An 11,162-nucleotide genomic window follows, 5' to 3' on the forward strand; every position below is an offset into this window, starting at 1 on the left:
TTTTCTCCCAATCTCTCAGGTTTTGTAAGGTTTCCAATGGCTTCAGATCTTTTCTGTGTGATGTATGGGCGCGAGTGAGAGTACAGAGCTCCTTACTTCTCCGCCATCTTGCCCTCCCATCCAGATACTTTATTTTGATTACTGCTATCTTATCTGCACTTATAACAGTGCTTGGCACTTATACATTACTCACTAAATATTTGAGAAATGTGTGAAAATAAGTGAATGAATGAGTGCTTTATATACTGTAAAGCATTTCATATGTATGAAGAAAAGAAATTACTTCTAATTCACGGGTTCTCTACATAAAAGGCTCATCTGAAAATAAAAAGATAAACTATTAGACAGTATTTCATCAGGTCCTGATTAAGCTTTACATCATGCCATAGAAATATAAAAACTCTTTTGTCTACTGTTATATGCAGTTAGAATATTATTCCAGAACCCTTTCTAAATGTAAGAAATGCAAAATGTGCCCGTGGAAAGGGAAGAAATAACATGTGTTCCGAATAGGAATGCTCAGGTTTAAATTCTGGATTCAGAATTAATAGTTTTGTAGCCCAGGGCAAGATCACACTCATGAATTAACCATTAGTTAGTGAAAGTAAAAACTATAAATTTTTCTTTTATATTTCTGTATTCTTAAGATTCTCTAAATGAGGTTCGCATCATATGTTGAGCACCCCCCATATATATACCCCAATTTAGTTTCAAATTGTATTTAGTTGCAACTGTACTCATGTATTATCTACAATGCAAAACATACAGAAAATTAGAAATATAAAAATAGATTACAGACAAAATATATAAAATATGCTCTTTCAAATAATTTTTGTTTATTTATAATGATACAGTAATCATTTTTTTCCTCTCAGTAAAAACATAATTAGTAAGAATATACTCTTGTGAGAATGATGTGATTGAACATGGTACATTTAATTAAATCACCATGAATCTTATTTCCTTGTAGCTGAAAAAGGACTCACAGTGGAAGTATCAGGTCAGTCATTTTTTTTTTTTTTTTGCTGCTTTTTTCTTTATACTTACATTATCAGAATTACATACAACCAACAAGTTTAATGTTCTTTTTTTTTTTTTTAATTTCTGAGAGACAGAGAGAGAGGCAGCATGAGCAGGGGAGGGCCAGAGAGGGAGGGAGATACTGAATGTGAAGCATGATCCAGGCTCTGAGCTGGCTGTCAGCACAGAGCCCAATGCGGGACTCAAACCCATGAATGGTGAGATCATGACCTGAGCCCAAGTCGGATGCTTAACCGACTGAGCCACCCAGGCAACCCAGAAACAACAATTTTATTAAAGGGACTTTTTTATGTTACTAATTTTGGAGGGTTAGTAAAGTTTACATAATGTAATGCTTCTATAAATATAGTTAATGGGTACAGAAAGGTTTCAATACTTGCCAAAATTCTATAAAAGATCAAAAAGTAAGAAGGATACCTTCAAAATGCCCTGGATGTATTAGGGACATGAGACCCATGTGAAGGATCTGATCTACAGAGCAGATGAAGGAGCCAGCATAGACCCGTATAGTAAAAAGGATAAATGACTAATTTCTTTCTCATTTTAGAAAAAAATAATGTAAGTGGAAGTTTTAATATTTTCCCCACTACAGTCAAAGCTGCTTATACCTGGTGACTATTGTTCTACTATGCTATCCTATAAATATTTTCCTCCCATCCTTATATTTCTATCAAGGCATGTTTTATTATTAATATGTTTTATAATTAAAGCTAAAAAGAAGCAGGGAGTTCAGTTCCTTCACATCAGATTATTGCAATATAAATCTTCAAATGCAAATTTCAAAAAATAACTTTGGAAATGTGTGTACAAAATAATGTTGTGAGGTTTCATGCAGATTTGATTCTGTCATTATAAGAGGAAACATCTTATGACTGAGGGAATCATAAACTTAACCCCAAGTGGTGAACATAAAATCTATTGAAGTGCCGAACTATTGAAAATAATGATCTGAAACGTATTTTCTTTTCAGTCAAAATGGAAGTCCTTTGAGAAAGTAGACTATAAAATCACATGTCTTTTTTTTTTTCCTTGTTCATATTTCCCTAGTGCTTCAAATAAAAAGCATCTGTAGGGCTTCATAGTTACTTACTCCTGTAAGTTGGCTAGTGATTGTTATATAAACCTGTGTTTAAAACCAGGTCTACTATGAGGCGCCTGGATGGTTCAGTTGGTTAAGCATCTGACTTCAGCTCAGGGCATGATCTCATGGTTTGTGGGTTTGATCCCTGCATTGGGCTCTGCTGACAGCTTAGAGCCTAAAGCCTGCTTTGGGTTTGTGTCTCTCTCTCCCTCTGCCCCTCCCCTGCTCATTCTCTGTCTCTCAAAAATAAATAAACATTAAAAGAATTTTTAAAAAACAGGTCTATTATTTAAGGCAACATAATTTGAGGAACATTTCTTAACCACCCTGGACCTTAATTTCCTAGTGAGTAAACAAGGAATACAAAAGAAAGAAAGATATTACCACCAACTATGAACTAAAACATAACATAAATTATTTGGCACAGTGCCTGAACTCCAACTGTCTTGTCTTCTTGAAGATTTTGATGCCATCTGTGCCTGTCTTGGGCCTACTTGTCTTAAAATCTATTTCTTGTAATTTCCTTGCTCTGCTCAGTCTGGCAGAAGGCTGGCTGACTCTGCAGGCTCCTCTGTCACCCAGTGTCTAGCAGGGTCTGGCCAATGGGAGGCACTAGTGGAGGAGGGGAAGGTGACAAGAAAGATGCACACCTGTCTGCGCTCAGGGTGAGTGTCTAGAAGCTACTGTAGCTGATGCAATGGCTCAGTGCCCCCTGGACAGGCTGCTATAGTTCCACCTTCTGCTGTGTGGCTTCACTCTGGACTCTGGTAACTCGCTTCCCATCGTCCCTTTGATTGAGGGGTACAGTAGCTTCCTGAAGCTCTTACTCAGAGTTGCCTCCTGTCTTCCACTTAGCGTCTTTGCTCTTCTATCATTTGGGTAATGAGATGCTGATGTTGAAAGTTCCTCTTGAAATCTCAAGTGCTTTCTGCTTAGAAATCTTTCTTAAAATCTCAAGTGCTTTCTGTCTCAGGTTAGACCTAGTATTATTTTTCTGTTGCTATGGACCAAATTATTCAAATTTAAAAGCTTAAAAGAAGATTCATTTATTATCTCATAGTTATAGGTAAAATTCCACATGGGCTCCACCTGATTTCCTGCTTAGGGTCTCACAAGGCTGAAATCAAGGTTGCAGAGGCTGTGCTCTTATCTGGATGCTCTGGGGAAGAATCTGCTTCTCAGTTCATTCACATTCTTGGCAGAATTCAGGTTAAAGGTGTTCATTTCCTTGCCTGTGTCAGCTGGGGGCTGCTCTCAGTCTCTACTTCTCACACCACCTAGCCCCTCCATTTCAGCAATAGAGTTCATTTGTTCCTCATGTCCAATCCCTCTCATGCTTTAAAAATCTCTAATAGCCCCTTCTGACCACAGCAGGGGAAAATTAGCCACCTTTAAAGGGTCCATGTTTTTAAGTGAAACCCACCTGGATAATCTCTACTTTAAGGTCAACTGATTAGTAACATTAATTGCATTGCAAGACTTCTTTAGCCTTCTAAGATAATTTAATCATGGGAACAACACTAGAGGAGAAGGTCATCATAGTATTCTGTCTTCCACAGACCTTCAGTGATCCATTACTCTGGCACTTGCCAGGTTTGTGTCTTTGAGCCAATCTTTTAACCTCCAAGGACCTGAGATTCTTTATGTGTAAAATATTTATAAATAAGAGAGATAAGCTGATTTCTAATTTTCTAGTTCTGTCATGCTACCATTTTGTGACTAGAGACCAACATTATCTGGGCCAGCAAGAAGACTACTGTAGGGTTTTGCTCTCTTCTCTTGTGGGTCCCCCTTTCACTGGGGAGCATTTTGATTTCATTTTGAATTGGGGACATTGTGTTTTATTAGAAATGTTTCTTAAGTATCACCCTGATGAAAATGTTTATATTCTAACTCCATTAACATCAATATTTAGAAATGAATTGGTACTTGGGGTGCTTCCCACACTGCCGCAGGTCCTCACCTAAATCAGTAAGCCCCTATGTCGGTGTTCACGGCAATGCCCTGATGTGATGCTGAGCTGAATGAAGACCGTAGAAGGGCTAGTCTGAGAGGGACGGTTAAAAGAGCACTCAGTCTCAGATGACAGTACCAGCCTCGGAGATCTCAGCCATGCCACAGAATATCTCTGAACTTCAGTTGTATCATTGGCAGAATGAAGAACTTAGAATAGGGGGCTCTTAGTTTCCTTTAAGTTTTAACAATGACTTCGTCCTTGTCCATCTTAAACCCTAGACTGTAATAAAGCATAGCGACTATATGTATATTGAAATAAGGTTTATTCAATTCTCAAAAAGAGCTAAATACTTTAAGTAGTATCATTTGGAAATTTAGTTGCATTAAATGATTTCAGCGAATAGTGTTTGGATGCTATAATTTATCACTACCCAACACCTTACCCCCACCACAGATCTAGTCTTTCCAGATTTTTAAAAATGTATACTAACACGCCATCATATGCCAGTCATGGAATGCCCTCTTCTGGCTAAAGACCAAAGCACAACCTTTCTCCTTGTTCAGCATTATCTGGAAATTTACATGTTCTTTTCTATACATTTACTTTGTAGTGTAAGTTTCAACGACTTTAAATCTATTTTTTCCTTATCAATTATAAAAATGAATGTGTTTTATTGCTTATATAGGCATTCAAGTGCCTTAGTTTAATAAATACAGACAGACTTTTTTTTCTTTTTCTTTTTTTAATATTGGGGCATAATCTATCTAGTTGGGATATTTTTACTGATAGAATTAATCAATTTACAAGGTCCATATTTTACATTGCATTTGTCAAGGACAAAGTGATGAAAGTGATGGATAAGTTCTAATTTATAGAACTTATAATTTATTTTTTTCAGTATATTTGATTTTCTTACTCTACATGTGCAGGAACCAGCTAAGTGATTTGTGCTGCTCACTAATTAAGACAAACTATAGTGGGATACTGTTTTGCCATTAAGTTTTTTACAGTTTTGACCATCTTGAACAGCGATTATTAGCCCTTAGGACCATGTCAGAATCACTTGGAGGTATGATGAGATGTATACGCTTTGTCTGATAATGAAATATGTCATATTTTTTGGATGTGTTGGCACGCTTTGATAGCCTTATATTTAGGGTTAATGATTTATCACCCAAACCTGTACACTTTTGAGGGCAAAGAATCATTATTAACAATTAGATGAGGAGACCAGCCTAAATCAGGGCTATTGCAGGCAAAGTAGAAGTTGATCATGATATTTATATTACAAAAATATATCAACTGGAACAGTGGAAAACTGAGAATTATTCTTAAAATTCTGTTTGTATTTCTATTTTCAGTGGTGTTCCAATCTTCAATTTACACCTATTTATAGCAAATAAAAATTGTGTTAAACTTCATATTCTCCATTGGAGACAGACAGCATAATTTCAAATCCTGCCAAAGTACTTAATTTCTCTGTGCCTCAGTTTTCTTATCTGGCAGATGGGAGTAACAATAGTACCTACCTTATAGGGTTGTAACAATTAATGAGTAAATATGTGGGTAACATTTAGAATGATACCTGAAGCATAGGAAACTCTACTGTTAGTATTAAATTATTAATTTCTGTAAGTGAATGATAAGATATTTAAACATTTATAAAGTATGAGCATTTTAGAGACTGTACACTGTACATTTATTTCAGGAATGCACTTGTGGCAGGCAGCTAGCACCATGGCCACCAATGATCCTTGCCTCCTGGTGTTGAGGCCATAGTGTAACCCTCTCCCCCTGAATGTGGGCTGGACTTAGTGACTCATTTCTAATGAGCAAAGAAAGTGACAGAATTTCACTTCTGAAGACTGTGACTTTCCCTTTGTTCTTTTCTCCTTACTCTTTCTCCTCTCTTAGATCCACTGCTCAAAGAGAGAAGCAAAACACCATGTTGTGAGCAGCTGCACGGAGAGACCCATGTGATAAGGAACTGATATCTTTGGCCAAAAGTCAGTGAGGACCTGAGGCCTCACAAGAATGCCCTTTTCCAGTTGCAAACAGTAATTTAAAAATAGTCAAAGAATCAAATTATACATAGTAGGAAAAATGTTATTCTTTAGTTTCTATACCAAAAATTTAAAAAGAATCCATCTCTATTCATAAACAAAATCATTGGAATTTCCAAGTTAAAAGTGTCTGTCTGTGCATTGGAACAAAGAGATCTTTAGTTATAAATACAGCCTTCATAGAAATTCTAGTATATAAAGGAAACTAAAAGCTTCATGTCAATTTTACCACTTGATGGAGCCATAATGCCAGAGAACACTTAAAAATCCATCATGTTTACATGAGAGCAATCTTTATGACAAATGTGGATAAGATGTATAATTCTAAGTATTAGTTGGGATCATTATAGTGATTACTTTCCACTCTCATCAAGTAATTTCTAGAACATGTCAAAGAAAAAACTGTACATAATAATCCTGACTTGTTAGTAGAGAATAATTCGCTAGTTTTTATTTTTAATCTAGAAAATTTAAGAAAGGTTATTCTTTGGGAAATATATATTTATACTGGAAAAAACATAATGTAACAAAATGTAAAGATGAATATTAAGTCTTCTGAATATCAATGTTTAATATTATGAGAAGAAAATGTGAACCTTTCTGGAGAGCAAGGCTTATGGAAAGATCCTTGAGTGGTGGAGGAAAACTGATTTTTTTTCAAGGAAAAAAGAAGACCCAAAAGGTGAAAGTGTTGGTCACAGGCAAACATAAAAGATTCATAGTCTCAACCTTAACAGACTCGATTCCTTATTATAACTATTCTGTTTGTTGAACATAGGTTCCAGATCCCTTATCTGAGAACTTTGGAGCCAACTGTGCTTTAGAATTCACAACTTTTCAGATTAAAAGAAGAAAATATGGTATTTATATCGTATAGTGTATAACATTTTCAGCAATATCTGAGGTAGTGCCCCTTAAACAAATATGTTGTCTCAGGCTAGTTTCTGTATGAACCAGACTTTGAATTGAAGGAGGCAGGAATGGGCAAAGGGGAATGTTGATTTAGTTTCAACACAGGCTTTAGGCAACCACATAAGTTCTTGCCTTGATACGGTCCTCTAGAGTTGTCCCAAATCGGAGTGGGGAGGATGAGTCTTCATACCCCCTGTGTTGATCAATCATTGGTTATAGGCTGCTGATGGAAAAACGGATAATTTTGGGTGTTGCTGTTTTCTTGAGACCAAAAAGGGCTGACATTTGGAGGCCTTTTTCTGGCAAACCTCCTAACAACTGAGAGTATAAATCCTTCATTCCAGTGCCATGGCCCAGAGCACCATTGCCAAGGTTTCTGAGCCCCAGATCACCAAACCTTTCTCAGGAAAATGTTTCTGAATTCTTCCACTAACCACCAAAACTTGGCGAGGGGTCACCAAAAGGTACCCAATGATTATTTGAGTATTACAAATATTGTTTCCTACCCTCTTTGTATTACTTCTACTGACGAAAAGTGTTAATTTCTCTTACCAATGTGCTACCACTTGTAAAAGAAGCATGGAATATCTAGCTGGCAATCATTAGCATATAGTTCAGTAGGGCTCTTGCTGTGTGTCTTGGTGGAAATGTTCCCCTTTTGAGAGAAGAGCACCCAGAATGATAGAGATGAGAAGCACAAATTTGCCAAGTGAGTCACTGAGAGTGATAATAAGTGAGGCTAATCCTGTTTCTACACTTTGGTTCACAGACTCACATATTCCACTTACTGGGAACACAGAATCCTATAAATGTCTTTGAATTAAAGGGACACCACGCCCTGAAGAAAATAGTGTCATTCTAAAGTATCTCTTGGAAACTTGCACTTTAACTTTGTCTTCAGCAGGCTATTCCATTGCTGTATCTGGCCAGCATCTTCCAAATGGCATGATGTGCTATATGACTAGTGGACCATGTGTTATGGACCAGCCGCAAACCTTCTTTTCTATAAAATGGGTCTTTTGATTTGACCTACTATTATATCATGTCTTGTAGTGATGGATCATATGTTTTATAGATACTGGGGCTGTGGTGCTGGCTATGGTTTCATACATAGGAAATATAACTCCATAACCATAATCTGTATCTATTCTTGTCAAAGTAAAGTATTATCTCATATAAGGTGGGGTCCAATGTATTCAGCTGATCCCCAAGTAGCTAGTTGGTGCTATACAGAGAGCTCAGCTATGGTCTCTGTTGCTTACAGGCTGGACATTCAATGTCTTTGGCAAGTGGCAGCCCATACTATTTATTGGCCTATGCAAAACCTGTATTTCTGTCAACATCATAGATACCTCTTTTATGTATCTATTTTGTCAACACTGGGATGGTTGATGACTAGCCAATTCAGTTTTCTTTAGCAGGGTGTTTATTAGCAATTCCATAGTGTTGGATTTTTGTTGCCCATAATGGTGTGATATAAAGGATCTCCACAGTGTATGACCATTTTTATATGTCCATCTACATGCCTCTACCCACAGCTCTCTGAAACTGATCTTTCATTTCATTTCTCTTTCCAAGCCCCTGATCAGCCAAGCCATTTACCATTGCCCATTATTCCATACATATGCTAAGCTTGGGCCCCCTTTCTATCTACATAAAGTAGATGACCAGGGCACTATCTGAACCTCTGTTCATTGAGATGATCTTCTGTCACCACTATCTTACCCTCAATGGTTGTCATCTATTTCTGTCTTGTATCTACATACCAAGCAGACCCATTCAAGAACCCAAACCTTTCCATCACTAGATATAAGGGATCTTTGTTGCAGCCATAGATGTGAGCAGAGGAAGAGGCACTGGTACAACAGTGGCAGATGACATGAGGGTCATTATAATCAATTGCATGCACCAGGCTTCTGACGGCTAGCCAATGCTACTGGCCTCTATTCTTTTAGGGATATTCATTTTTTATTGTTACTAGTGAGTTAAGGCCTATAGCACCCTCTCCTACCCCAGTCCGCAGAAGAAAGCCATCACCTAAATTCTTAGTATTGTTGGTACTCCTCTCACCAATCAAATCTTACAGTGTTGGAAAATCATGTATCATTTGAGATCCTTAATTTATTGGCTTTATTAGTAATAGTTAAAACTGAAGCAGAATAGAGAGCCTCTAAGTAAACCGATGCCTATATGGTCAACTGATTTATGACAAAGGAGGCACAAAGATACAATGGAGTATTTTTGGAATTGTGGATAAGGTATTGTTAAAGAAATCCCTCTATGAAATTCCTATGACAACCTTCAATAAATATGGTGTCACATTCATATACCCAAAGATAGCAACACATCAGTGCTACTTTTTGTTCTCCACTGTTCATGCCCATTCTCATATGTCTATCAACACATCTCTACCCCAGACCTCCTTCAACCTCCCTCAAGATCTTTTAATATTTCTCTTTCCAGGCCCCTAATGAGGCAAGCCATTTGCCATTGCCCAAGACCACATATATACTAAACTTTAGTTTAGCTATAGTAGTGGGTAACTCTGAAACACAGCGGCAGAGACAGAAGTAGATTGGATACCAGGGTCTCATGTCACAGCAGTTAACTGCAACCATTCACCCAGGACCCTGATCAACATGGAAGAGGAGGATTAAAGTAATCATAGGAGGAAGTTGGAAGACTGAGAAAATCCTCTTTACCTAGTAGCTACTAGCTGACAACACAGAAACTGGTTAAATAATGGAACAGAACAAAATAACAGTGGTTATTTCAAAACGCTCATCAAGGATGTAGTAGAAAAAAAATTCTAAGAACTCTTCAGTGTTTATTTTGTAGATTGTTATTACCTTAAAATCAATTCATTTAAAACTAAACAAAACAAACGTTGAGACTCAAAGGTACAGCATGTCAATGTTTATATTTCTAGCATGGGAACATTTAAAAAACATTTAAATTTATTTTTGATATAGAGAGAGACAGAGCATGAGCAGGGGAGAAGCAGAGAGAGAGGGAGACACAGATTCAGAAGCAGGCTCCAGGCTCCGAGCCATCAGCACAGAGACTGATGCATGGCTCAAACCCACAAACCATGAGATCATGACCTGAGCTGAAGTCAGATGCCCAACCGACTGAGCCACCTGGGTACCCCCACGGGAATATTTTTCTCAGTCTCAAATTTTGCACTTATCTGTGATCTCTTCAGATCCTACAGTCAAGCAATCCTAATCATGTTTCCCTTAAAGAGGCATCTGGCGTTTATTTATTGCTTGCTTTCCATCACTGGTTTCTAACTGCAGACCCTTATTTAATTTTTTGATTATGAACTAATATCCTAATTGAGCTTTCCCTCTCTAAACAAGCCCTGCCTACTCCTGCCAGGTTAGTTTTTCTGAAAATCTATTTTCAACAGTTAAATTTTGACCCAAAATTATAAAATACATAAATAAAAATCTTCTTGTCAAATACCGTTAAACAAGTTTAAAAAGAAAGCCCCAAAGTGAGAAAGTTTCTTTGCAGCCTGTTTGCAGCCCCGCATTGGGCTCTGTGCTGCTGGGTGTGGACCTACTTGGGATTCTCACTCTCCCTCTTCCCGCACTAGCTTACCTACAGATGCGTGCATTCTCTGTCATAAAATGAAATGAAATAAAATATTAAAAATTTTAAAAATAAAATGAAACAAAATATTAAAAATTAAAAATAATAAAATAAAATAAAATACAGCTCATTACCTTTCTGTACTACCCAGAGAGGGATCCCGATGGTGTTCTGGGTTGCTGTCATCAAGGGAAACTTTCATAAGTTTGATGTCTCACAAGTGAAAAAGGAGGAAGTCCTTAAATCCCTCGCAGCAGGAAACCATGAAGATAGCACCAGACTTGACTTCCAAATGGAACAGTACACCTATAAAGGAAAAGAGAGAGCATCTATATCATAAACCTGAGGAGAACCTGGGAGAAGATTCTGCTGGCAGCTTGTAGCATTGAAAGCTCAGCTGATATCAGTGCCATATTCTCCAGGAATACTGGCTGGTGAGATGCACCGAAGTCTTCTCTGTGTCCCTGGAGCCACTCCTATTGCTGGCCACTCCACTCCTGGAACCTTCCCG

This window comes from Hyaena hyaena, unplaced genomic scaffold (assembly GCF_003009895.1).
Source record: "Hyaena hyaena isolate Hyena2069 unplaced genomic scaffold, ASM300989v1 scaffold_2411, whole genome shotgun sequence".
Classification (NCBI taxonomy): Eukaryota; Metazoa; Chordata; class Mammalia; order Carnivora; family Hyaenidae; genus Hyaena; species Hyaena hyaena.